Source organism: Archocentrus centrarchus, chromosome 8 (genome assembly GCF_007364275.1).
Source record: "Archocentrus centrarchus isolate MPI-CPG fArcCen1 chromosome 8, fArcCen1, whole genome shotgun sequence".
NCBI lineage: Eukaryota > Metazoa > Chordata > Actinopteri > Cichliformes > Cichlidae > Archocentrus > Archocentrus centrarchus.
This window is the reverse complement of record NC_044353.1, coordinates 2,626,433-2,639,945: the sequence shown is the minus strand read 5'-3', so window position 1 is coordinate 2,639,945 and position 13,513 is coordinate 2,626,433. Positions and strand designations below refer to the sequence as shown.

General features: G+C 42.9%; 1 pseudogene; it reads left to right on the top strand.

Moving 5' to 3' along the window:
- Window positions 1–771: 771 nt before the first annotated feature.
- On the top strand, window positions 772–7,474 carry LOC115785053 (protein NLRC3-like; annotated as a pseudogene).
- Window positions 7,475–13,513: the final 6,039 nt, after the last annotated feature.

The following is a 13,513-nucleotide window of genomic DNA, read 5'->3' as shown; positions in this document are numbered from 1 at the left end:
TAACATCCAGTGTGGGCAGCAGAGTAAGAATTTCATTGTACAGGGAAACAATGTTTCTTTACTGTGCATATGACAATAAAACATTGAATCTTGAATGGAGATCTTGACAGAATTGAATAATTAGGCTAAAAGATCCTCCAGCCAACATGTAACAGAACAGCAGGACATCAAATCAAATGTCCAGCAGATGTCAGCACTCCTAAATGAGCCGTTAAACGAGGCTTCCTGTGATCAGGCTTTTGGAGAATCAGTTGACCGGAAAGATTCGACACATTCACAAAGTCTCATTATACCATCACTAATAAGGATTCAATCTGGAGCTAAATCACTAAATGCTGCTAGTCTGTACCAGAACTCCCAGCAGCATTACAGGATTTCCTGTGACCTTTGACCTTAGTTAGCGTAGCTAGCAGTCAGAGTGTGAAGCCTCTGTCAGCAGCAGCTTGGTCCTGGGCATTGTTCCTGAAATAAAGCTGCTCTCTGCCATTTCTACAGTCATGTTGGACCTGTTTGTTTGTAGGACTCCAGGAATGGAGGCATTTGGAGGCTGAAATCGGAATGTGAATTCAGCAGCATGGATCAGTGTGAGGACAGAGAGGAGGGAGTCCCTCCCTCTAAAACCACTCTGTGTGGGGAACATGAGAGCCAGACCAAAGCTCAGAGGTGAGATGACCGTCTCTAACTGTCCATGACTCTTCTCCATGTCACAGCTCAGCACTCACATCACTGCTGCATCATTATTCACAGGAACCCACCTGGACCTGAACCTGGACCTGAACCTGGACCTGAACCTGAACCTGAACCTAGACCTGGACCTGGACCTGAACCTGAACCTGGACCTGAACCTGGACCTGGACCTGGACCTGGACCTGGACCCTGTTGTGAGTCATTTGAAGATCCTCCCTCTGCTGCAGAGAGGTGAGCTGTCAGTAACATGAACTCTTTGATTTAACTGCTTGATGTTGTTGGATAGAAACTGCTGTGCAGTTTGTTTTTGTGCTCCAAAAGCTTAGTTAATGAAACAGGATCTGTAAGCATGACCTTATTAGGTAGAGTGATGCAGCTGATGACAGATGTTGTTCTTTAGGTCTGAACACTCTCACAGCTGCTATGTCATGTTATCAGTTTGGTGTTTCTATGTTTCTCCTCTCATGGTTTTATAGCTCAGAGAAGAAGTCTGTTCCAGAGCAGCTGCTGGACATGCTGGATGATTTTGGAGAACAGGAGCTGGAACGTTTCCACTGGTACCTGCAGAACGTGCCTGTAGGTGATTTTCAAACCATCAAAAAGAGTCGTCTGGAGAAAGCTAACAGAACGACAACAGTGGATGTTATGGTACAAACATACACTGAAGACTGTGTGATGGAGGTGGTGACGTCAGTTTTAAAGAAGATGAAAAAAGGTCAGTCAGAGGAACATGAAAGATGCAGCATGAAGACACAACATTGTCAAATTTATTTCATGAAATGCACTGAAACTTCAGTTTGAGGACAGATTTATTTACTTTGCTTTGAAGCCTCACAGGTTTCCTTCAAAAAGCCAGTTTCTGATTCCAGATTCATTTTCCTTCAACAGGAAACTCCTCAGATCAGGAAGCTTCACAGGAAGCTTCATCAGATGGTAAGAGTCAACATCAGCTACACTGAAGCTACACCTACATCATTAAAAATCATCAACACATCTTTGCCATGTAAACTCTGGTAACACATTATAATAACTACATAATAAGCATTATTAATATATGAATTAATACCTAATTCATTGTCTATAATGCATCATTCCTCCTTAGTATGTTATTTATAACCATGGATATAGAGGTTTATTCTTGATTATAAGCTCATATATAACATGTTTATTAACAGCGTTTTTATTGTTTATAAATGATGAATTAACCATTTCTGAATCCAAACAAGCTCAGAGCTGTTAATGGTTCATGAGTAACAAAGTATTTAGATGCACATTTATTCATATGCAGATTATGAAATGAGCTTGCTTAATATTAAATGTCATGGTTACTTCAGGCAGTGTGTGTGTGTGTGTGTGTGTGTGTGTGTGTGTGTGTGTGTGTGTGTGTGAGACATCAACTGAAGTGAGGACCATCTATACCAGGGATGTTCAAACTATGGCCTGTGGGCCAAACATGGCTCGGGCTCAGACTTTATATGGCCTGCGTGTCTTGTCTATAAATGTGTTATTTCTGGCCCGCCGGCAGAAGCAATGATTGCAACTCAGCATGCAGTTCCTCTTTTTTACTCATGGAGGCAGTGTCGTGTAACAGATGTCTGCCAACTGCTTCAAAACAATTCAAAGACTGATGTTTAACCATTCACAGCCCATGATCTGTACCTTAAAGCAGGGCTGTCCAAACATTTTTCAAGGAGGGCCAGATTTGACACTGAAAGTGCCCGAGCGCCAACAGTCCCTGATGACATTGTTGCTCATTACAGAACAGTGTCTCATTTTTATGATAGTCTCAGTTTAATGGAGAGAGACAGAATCCATCCATCCTCTTCCACTTATCCTGTTCAGAATCCCAGGAGCCTATCCCAGCTGACAGGGTGAGAGGCAGGCTACACCCTGTACAGGTCGCCAGCCTGTTGCAGGGCCAACACAAAGAGACAGACAAGACCAGGACCAAGGTGGAACTGAACCCAGACCTTCTAGCTGTCATTCTACTTGTGCAGTGCTAACCACCACGCCATCGTGCTGCCTGAGAGACAGAACATCAACCAAAATTCCAGAATAAAAGCACATTACATAAAATTTAGAAACTGATTCTTTTAAACGTGACATTCAGTCACTGAATGTAATCTTAAAACAAATTTTAAGAAAAGCTTCTTAAAGATATCCTGTTCTCTTGTCATCTTTGTCCAGAGGACATTTTCTGTGACACCAAAGGACTTTTATGCTTTTGAGTCAGTTAATAACCATGGTACTAAAAATTTAAGTGACATTATTAGTTGGTGACATACATTTGCATAATGTTCCACAAAGGGATCAACTCTGAAGCCCCATTTACATGAAAGTGTGGAAACGGTGTGGTTTTTCTGTTTTTGGTTTCAAAAAGTATCGCATTTCAGAAATTATCTCCATTTACATGGATACACAAACATTGCAGTTTCTATTGCCAGGCAACACGTTGCCAGTGTGGATATAGGAGCCACAACCATAGTGCAGATGTGCCAGTGCCCATGTTTTCAAAAAGAAGTGTTTTCACTCCAGTCTGGAGATGTTTTGAAAAGTGTCATTTTCACGTCATTCTCGTGTAAACGGGAGGCCGAAATGCATCAGAACTTCCATCCATCCATCCATCCATTCTCTTCCGCTTATCCGGGGCCAGGTCGCGGGGGCAGGAGCCTAAGCAGAAAAGCCCAGGCTTCCCTCTCCTCAGCCACCTCCTCCAGCTCATCCGGAGGGACCCCAAGGCATTCCCAGGACAGCTGAGAGATATAATCCCTCCAGCGTGTCCTGGGTCTACCACAGGGCCTCCTCCCGGTGGGACATGAACACCTCACCTAAGAGGCGGCCAGGAGGCATCCTAATCAGATGCCCGAGCCACCTCAACTGGCTCCTTTCAATGTGGAGGAGCAGCGGCTCTACTCTGAGCCCCCCCACATGGCCGCACTCCTCACCTTATCTCTAAGGGAGAGGCCAGCCACCCTTCGAAGGAAACTCATTTCTGCCGCTTGTATTCGCGATCTTATCTTTCGGTCACTACCCAAAGCTCGTGACCATAGGTGAGGGTAGGAACGTAGATCGACCAGTAAATCAAGAGCTTCGCTTTTACGCTAAGCTCCCTCTTCACCACGACAGACCGGTGCAGCGTCCGCATCACTGCAGAAGCAGCCCCGATCCGTCTGTCGATCTCCCGCTCCCTTCTCCCATCACTCGTGAACAAGACCCCGAGATACTTGAACTCCTCCACTGGGGCAAGAACTCGTTCCTGAGCCGGAGAGAGCACTCCACCCTTTTCCGGCTGAGGACCATGGCCTCAGACTTAGAGGTGCTGATTCTCATGCCGGCCGCTTCACACTCGGCTGCGAACCATTCCACTGCGAGCTGGAGGCCCCCCCCTGATGAAGCCAACAGAACCGCATCATCCGCAAAAAGCAGAGATGAGACTCTGAGGCCACCAAAGAAGAAGCCTTCCGCCACCTGGCTACGCCTAGAAATTCTGTCCATAAAAATTATGAACAGAATCGGTGACAAAGGGCAGCCCTGACGGAGTCCAACACCCACAGGAAACAAATCCGACTTATTACCGGCTATACGGACCAAGCTCTCATTGCGGTTGTACAAAGACTGAATGGCCCACAACAACGGGCCAGACACCCCATACTCCCACAGGACCTCCCAAAGGACACCCCAAGGGACATGGTCGAATGCCTTCTCCAAGTCCACAAAGCACATGTAGACTGGTTGGGCAAACTCCCACGCACACTCGAATATCCTTGAGAGGATAAAGAGCTGGTCCAGCGTTCCGCGACCAGGTCGAAAACCGCATTGTTCCTCCTGGATCCGAGGTTCAACTAACGGATGGACCCTCCTTTCCAGCACCCTGGCATAGACCTTACCGGGGAGCTGAGGAGTGTGATCCCCCGAAAGTTGGAGCACACCCTCTGGTCTCCCTTCTTAAAGATGGGGACCACCACCCCGGTCTGCCAATCCATTGGCACTGCCCCAGATCTCCACGCGATGTTGCAGAGGTGTGTCAACCAAGACAGCCCTACAACATCCAGAGCCTTCAGGAACTCAGGGCGAATCTCGTCCACCCCAGGGGCCCTGCCAGCAAGGAGTTGTTTAACTGCCTCAGTGACCTCACCCCCAGTGATGGTCAAGTCATCTCCCTCGTCCCCAGACTTTGCTTCCACTACAGAAGGCGTGTCAGTGGGATTCAGGAGGTCCTCGAAGTATTCCTTCCACCGTCCGACTATAGCCTCAGTTGAAGTCAGCAGCACCCCACCCGCACTATAAACCGTGTGAGTGGAGCACTGCTTTCCCCTCCTGAGTCGCCTGACGGTTTGCCAGAATCGCTTCGATGCTTAAATCTGCTTCGGCATCGAAGCATCAGAACTTATTTGTTTTAATCTGGAAACTTTCTCGTGTAACAAGGCCTGAGAGAATAAAGTATGAATGTCATGGCCTTCATAGGACTGTTTTCCAACCTGTATGATTCCTAAACTGTAATAATTTGCACTGTAATGACTTATTTTGTAAGTCTGAGCAGTCAGGCTGGATCAGGTGAACCTGAACAATCTCTTAGTAAACTCAAGAAATTTAAATGATTTTCATAAAGGAAACCAGCACTAACCTAGACCTCCAATGTGCTTTGAGTAAAGTCAAGGGTTTGAAAGCCTAACAGGATTCTTTTCCAAAATGGACAAATATATTAGAAAAGTTTCCATGTACTTATTTGAAATAAAGCTCATTTCCTCATTAGATGAAGATCTGAGGGAAATTGCCAAAATGCAGTAAAGGGTTCAATTACTGTCCTTCAACAGGCTAGCAACCTGTCCAGTGTATACCCTGCCTTGTGCCCTATGGACAGCTAGGATAGGCTCTAGCCCTGAATGGATGGGTTCAGTTTTTTTTTTACCTTACAGTATACAAACCACTCGATACCAGACTACTAATGTTAAGATCTGTTAACTGTGTTTTTATTTAATTTTACTTTTGTTCAGAGGCTCTGCAGAGGTGTCAGCGTGAACTTAAATCTGCTCTGAAGAAGAAGTTCCAGTGTGTGTTTGAGGGCATCGCTAAAGCAGGAAACCCAACCCTGCTGAATCAGATCTACACAGAGCTCTACATCACAGAGGGAGGGGCTGCAGAGGTCAATGAGGAACATGAGGTCAGACAGATTGAAACAGCATCCAGGAAACCAGACAGACCAGAAACAACAGTCAGACAAGAAGACATCTTTAAAGCCTCACCTGGAAGAGATGAACCAATCAGAACAGTGCTGACAAAGGGAGTGGCTGGCATTGGGAAAACAGTCCTAACACAGAAATACACCCTCGACTGGGCTGAAGACAAAGCCAACCAGGACATCCAGTTCATGTTTCCATTGACTTTCAGAGAGCTGAATGTGCTGAAAGAGGAAAAGTTCAGCTTGGTGGAACTTGTTCATCACTTCTTCACTGAAACCAAAGAAGCAGGAATCTGCAGCTTTGAACACTTCCAGGTTGTGTTCATCTTTGATGGTCTGGATGAGAGTCGCCTTCCTCTGGACTTCCACAAAACTACAATCCTGACTGACCCTAGAAAGTCCACCTCAGTGGATGTGCTGCTGACAAACCTCATCAGGGGGTATCTGCTTCCCTCTGCTCACCTCTGGATAACCACACGACCTGCAGCAGCCAATCAGATCCCTCCTCAATGTGTTGGCATGGTGACAGAGGTCAGAGGGTTCACTGACCCACAGAAGGAGGAGTACTTCAGGAAGAGATTCAGAGATTCAGAGCAGGCCAGCAGGATCATCTCCCACATCAAGACTCACGAAGCCTCCACATCATGTGCCACATCCCAGTCTTCTGCTGGATCACTGCTACAGTTCTGGAGGATGAGCTGAAGACCAGAGAGAGAGGAGAGCTGCCCAAGACCCTGACTGAGATGTACATCCACTTCCTGGTGGTTCAGGCCAAAGTGAAGAAGGTCAAGTATGATGGAGGAGCTGAGACAGATCCACACTGGAGTCCAGAGAGCAGGAAGATGATTAAATCTCTGGGAAAACTGGCTTTGGATCAGCTACAGAAAGGAAACCTGATCTTCTATGAATCAGACCTGACAGAGTGTGGCATCGATATCAGAGCAGCCTCAGTGTACTCAGGAGTGTTCACACAGGTCTTTAAAGAGGAGAGAGGGCTGTGCCAGGACAAGGTGTTCTGCTTTATCCATCTGAGTGTTCAGGAGTTTCTGGCTGCTCTTCATGTCCATCTGACCTTCATCAACTCTGGACTCAATCTGCTGGAAGATCAGAAATTTCTGTCTAAAGTTTTTAAATAAAATGCAAACCAAAGTCTTCTACCAGAGTGCTGTGAACAAGGCCCTACAGAGTCCAAATGGACACCTGGACTTGTTCCTCCGCTTCCTCCTGGGTCTTTCACTGCAGACCAATCAGAGTCTCCTACGAGGCCTGCTGACACAGACAGGAAGTAGCTCACAGACCAATCAGAAAACAGTCCAGTACATCAAGGAGAAGCTCAGTGAGAATCTGTCTGCAGAGAAAAGCATCAATCTGTTCCACTGTCTGAATGAACTGAATGATGGTTCTCTAGTGGAGGAGATCCAACAGTCCCTGAGATCAGGAAGTCTCTCCACAGATGAACTGTCTCCTGCTCAGTGGTCAGCTCTGGTCTTCATCTTACTGTCATCAGAAGAAGATCTGGATGTGTTTGACCTGCAGAAATACTCTGCTTCAGAGGAGGCTCTGCTGAGGCTGCTGCCAGTGGTCAAAGCCTCCAACAAAGCTCTGTGAGTAAATATGTGCCCCCCCCCCCCCCCTTTCCCCCAATTGAGTTAGTGATTTGTTTGATTAGAGGTCACTAATTAGTGCTGACATCATGTTCTATCTTTGGAAGAATTTGCATCCCAAAGTTTGGGAATTGGTTCTCCTTTTTTATGCTTCAAGAACCGGTCGCTCACAGAAAACCTGTAGAAGCAGCAGAAGGACAGATTTGAACCATAACTGTCTTACTGTGATGTAACAATGTTAAACAGCACTACCATCATCAAATTCACTGTGACACAACATATCAAACCTTCAGTCACTGTCAGCTCTCACTTATCTCTCTTATCTGGAGGTCCCAGTAAGGTAGTTCAGACGTCCAGGAGGGATCCTTATCTGAAGGTTAAACCACCTCAACTGGCTCCATTTGACTTCAGGATTGGAAGTCCTTATCCTCTAACAGCAGCTCCATCAACCATACAAACCCACTGCTCACCAGAAACTCAGAAGAAATCAATGAATCCCACTCATTTTAGATCACTGTGTCCTTTCTCTGTTATACAGTACGAAGCATCTCAGCTACAAAGAGCTTAGAGAACATCAAACAGGCACAAATACAGTCAGCAAAGTAAGGTTTGATTTCCAGCTAAACCTTCATTGCATGTTATTGTCCTGTTTTCTTTCAGCGTGTTTCTTGTCTCTTATCTTTCCCCTCATCTTCTCAACACAATGATGTGAGTCACACAGAGCTGAATACACAGGTTTGCTCTTTGTACAGTATATCCTGCCTCAGTCAGTACTTTGGGTACTTTGTGGATCGGCACTGAGCATTCACCCATTTCTTTGACCAAAGCACTGCCAGAGCTTTTGGTTATGAGCCCTGACATGCTCAGTTCTCAGTTCTCTGGAGTATGCACCAATTCACAGCAACATTACCCTCAGAGCATTTTAGCATGACAGTCATAATTAAAAAGTATATCCTCTGTCATTTCTAAGGTTTTACATATCAGAACATGATCAAAATAAAAATACCTGGTCCTCAGCAGTTTTTAAATGAGGTCAATACAACCACTGATGGACAACAAAGCATGACATATTACACTGTGTCATTATTGATTCAACACAAACTCATCAAAAATGCAGAAGCAGTGTGTGACAAACTAAATAGAACCACCTCTAGCAGTAATAACTTGCAGTAATGGTTTTCTGTATGACTGTATCAGTCTCTCAGTCTTTGTGGATGAATTATAGCCACTGCTCTTTACAACGATGCTTCAGTTCAGTTGAAGTTTGCAGCATTTATTTATGCACAGCTCTTTAAGGTCCCACCACAGCGTTTCTATCAGGATGAGGACTGAACTTTGACCCGGCCGCTGCAGCACTTTGATTCTTTTCTTTTTCAGCCGTTCTGTTTGGGATCATTGTCCTGTTGATGGCTCATTTCAGCCAAGCTTTCATCTGTCAGGCTGGCCTCACATTTGACTCCAGAATACTTTGGTATACTGAGGAGTTCATGGTCGACCCAATGACTGGGCCCAGGTATATGCTGTGTTTGCAGCTGCACTTTCTGCTGAGAAACTGGACACACTGCACAGTTTATGCAGCGTTTTTCTGACTGTGAAGCACAGAAATTTCGTTTTTACCTGATATATTTGCAAATTTTCAACAGCTTGAAATATATTCATTTATCCTGATGTTATTTTTGAAAAAAATATAATTTTATATTTTATTTAATGTGTTGAGGAAAAACAGGAGGTGGTGGGCGTGACTAAAAACTAGTTGGGATGCAGCAGCGTTACTGATAGGTTTTAGCTTCTGACTGACAGATTACAAGCACAATAGGCAGACATGTCATGGATTTTGGATGACTGATAGAACATCCATTGACCTTCTCGTCTAGTTTTGTCTCATCAATGAAAACTCACAGATGTCTCGTCATGTTTTTGTCATCAAAGAGCCATGTTTATCTCGTCATCGTCTCATTGTCGTCATTGTCGTCATTGTTAACGAAAACAACACTGCTCGAAGTCCCATAAATGATAAAGATTTTTTGAACTGCATCTACTAACAATAATCAGAGATATTAGAAATAAGAAAGTGACCAACACAATTGTATGCCTGGGCCAACACGTACTGAACAAGTGTCAATGAATCTATCAGCTCCTCATTGGTTTCCATTTAGATCTAGAAGTACAACTGTGTTTTCACTGAGCAAATTCAGGGTTTTATGTTCGTTTCAGACTTTCAATTCATCTTAACCCTCTGTGTCTATATGACATTGTCTATTTAAGATGGTGTAGCAGTAGGATGCTGCCCCTTTGAGTCTCCATTTCAACTTCTGTCTAATGTGCAGACTTCAAACTATGTACCAGTTTTTAAAATTGTATTTAGAGAACAAGTAAAACCAGAGTTATGATCACTAATTAATGGCTAGCAGAAAGTAATTGTGAACAAAAAAAGAAAAAATGCACCACATCAACCAATCAAGAAATTATATATCAAATGCTGGCATTTGGTTGCTGAGGAACAGATGAAAGTTGTGGGACTTAAATTTTAAAATTAGACAGTGAATTTTGAAATTTGAGATATTTTAGTGTGTTTGGAGTGTATAGTTAGTGTTTAGTGTATTGTGTGTTCATGGAAAAGGCAGACACTAACCAAAAACCACCAAAGGCAGACTCAAATGTAAACGCTTTCTTGAGGTGAACAACAGGAGGAGGGACACACCTGGAAGGGTCAGGAACAGTTTTTTTGGAGTGGCACAAATAATTTGTGTAGCATTTTATTGTGGCTCCTGATTGTTCTGTAAATAGTTGAACAAAATACATTGCCTGCATTTTATTGTAAATACTTGTATATAACTTTGTTGTTTAATAAAATAGAACATTAATAATTAACATAACAGTGTTATTTGTCGTGTTAATTATCTTTCAGACTGAGGGTGTGTAACCTCTCAAAGAGAAGCTGTGAAGCTCTGTCCTCAGTTCTCAGCTCCCAGTCCTCTAGTCTGAGAGAGCTGGACCTGAGTAACAACAACCTGCAGGATTCAGGAGTGAAGCTTCTGTCTGCTGGACTGCAGAGTCCACACTGTACACTACAAACTCTCAGGTCAGATCAAGTAATACTTGTTTTTTCAGAATTAACCAGTTAAAGATTTTAGCCATTTAAGATTACTGTTGTTGGAACCTTGTAAGGAATTAAGGATGCCTTATCAAAAACAACAGCAAGAAATACTGAAACAGGATTAAACATTGATAAATCAACTAACTCCTCACATCACTGCATCCTGATTGGACTTAGACTGCAGTGTTTATTTTGTTGTTCATCTTTTATTTTTCAGACTGAGTTACTGTGACCTCTCAGAGAGAAGCTGTGAAGCTCTGTCCTCAGTTCTCAGCTCCCAGTCCTCTAGTCTGAGAGAACTGGACCTGAGTAACAACAACCTGCAGGATTCAGGACTGAAGCTTCTGTCTGCTGCAGTGAAGAGTCCACACTGTACACTGGAAACTCTGAGGTCAGGATTCAGTCTTTTCCACATATTCATGTTATTGTACAAATATCTAACCTTTACAGGATTATCGAGGGACCTTTTTATTTACCTTTTGGTGGATTCTTAGACTCTCAATTACTGTCTAAAAGATTTTTATAGTCATGTTTTTGCTTATTTGTTAACGAAAATTACTTAATGCATTGATCAATTAGAGATTTATGCCTATTTGCATCCATAACATACTAATCTTCTTTCATACTGATAGGATAGTGTCCAAATGACATGTTTAGGTGTCTGTTGGACATTAACATAAATGAATTCATATCTAATAACCCATGATCTCCATACTATATTAAGACCTAAAATATCAGAAAACTTGTGATAGAAATGTCTATTATAAATAATCAATGTAGAATGTTATTTGTGATATTGGGTCACTGGTTGTTTTTCAGTGTAATGAAACATGCTGGAATTTAAACAGTTCATATTTTTAATAGCTGATTTCTCAAAAATGAGATTTTAATCTGATCCTGAGTCAGAAATCTTTATTTCTTCCATCCAAACCTTCCAGTTTCATTTCGCTCTGTATTCAGAAGGTTTTTACAGAGCTGTTTGTTCATTATCAGAGTTATACAACATTTTATTCCTAAAGAAAAATACAGACATAAATAATCAGACTGTTTCTGGTTGGAAAAAATTAAACAAACTTTAGACTCTCACTTTATCCAGTGATCAGATTTTTGTTCTGAAAAATGGAAATCAGCACATATTTCAAGAGGAAAATGGCCTGTTTACCTTATTTACACATAGAATCAAATATTAATAACTAGAAAAAGCATTTTTTTTTTTCAGCTGAAAGATTTGACCTGCTATGCCTACAAATTCTTAAAACGCCTAATACTTAATTTGCTGAAAATCTTAATTACTTTAGATCATAAAAATATGAACCACAGTGCAAAGAGTAGCAGAACCAAAACTTCATATTGCACTAAATAAAGGGGACAAAGTGTTGAAGTCTGAACTGCATTTGTTCAAATGACTCCACAAACATTTAAATGAAGCCAAACTGGAGCTGAACGCCATCAGAAACAAGAAGGTCTGATTTTGAATGCATGGAGCTGAATATCATTACTTTAATAAATGTTCAACGAACTGAACCAACTTGTAATAAAATAGTCTGAATAGATGAACAAACATGAAACATTCAAAGATGGTTCAGTAAAAGTATAAAATGTAGAACAAGGTGAAAGTTTTAAGAAATTTAAAAGTATTTCCAAACTAATTTTAAAACGTTGAAAACTGAGTGGGAGCTGCAGCTTTTAAGCTGGCACAGATTTAATACTACCAATAATGTGCTCACAGTAAACAGGTGGAGAGGCTGCAGAGTCTGAGGCAGGTGTAGACAGATTACTCAGTAAAGGGCTGGACACAGTTTGGGGCACACAGGTGTACCTAATAAAATGACTTGTGTGAGTGTGTGAGTGTGTTGTTGTGTGTCTCTGAGCCCTGGTCAGAGTCGTATTAGCTGTGTGTTGTGTTACGCCCCTCTGTGAGCCCTACTCTTTTTGTAGTGGCACTGAGAGAGTTTCAGGTGCTGCCTCTGCTGATTATCTGCACCTGATGTGTGGATACAGGCATGTATGAGGGCAGCTTTGCAGGGCTCACCAGTGATGAGAAAATGAAGCTTTTGTGAAGCACTGAATCACTTGGACCAACTGTTTCTGAAATAGGTTCATTACTCGAAGCTTCAATTATAGCGCCCTCTCCTGGAAAAGTGCAATGCTTTCATCTACACACCTGCATGCACACACTCACACACCTCAATGATCTGAAGCATCTTTGCATTGTTTGAGGCGCACACGTTATGACCAAATATCATGATATCAGGTTCTATTGCAAATAAAGATGGATGAATGTGTGTGTTGTGTTATTGAGCAGAGTGCTGGGAAAACATGGCATTAACTGGGTGTGATTGTGTAACTACCGCTTTAGCGTTAATCTTGATACGACAGCGTCCGTCATCACATTGAAAGGACGAGCCAGCAAAGGTTGTCTTTAATTCATAACTCAGCAGTAACTGTTGGTCATAACAACGCTAAAACTGTGAGAGTATGAACCTGCTGACCGTCTCGCTCTCGCTCCTTCATTCATAACCAGCGAATCACCTGAACCAGTCACGTGATTCATTCCAAGAAAGAAGCATTTGCTGCTTCATACGTCATATGTCACATGATTTTTTTTGTCCTGAAGCTTCGAAGCAGTGGTTCTCTGGAGTTCTAAGCCCAGGGTTCGAAGCACGTATTGAAGCTTCAGTTTCAAACTCCCATCACTAGGGCTCCCCACTTTCTGCTCTTCTGCTCTCTCGGTTTCAATGGTTTTAGCAGCGCTTACCAAGGGACATAAATAAACCCATTTTAATCAACAGCTCGTTTCTGATTGGTTGCTGTTTTTACCATCACCCCCTCCCACCTCCCCTCCCCAACCCAGTAACACACACGTGCACACACACACACACACACACTCTTGTGTTTCTATGTCATTAATATTTTATAGAATAATTTCAGACTAATCTAACAGTT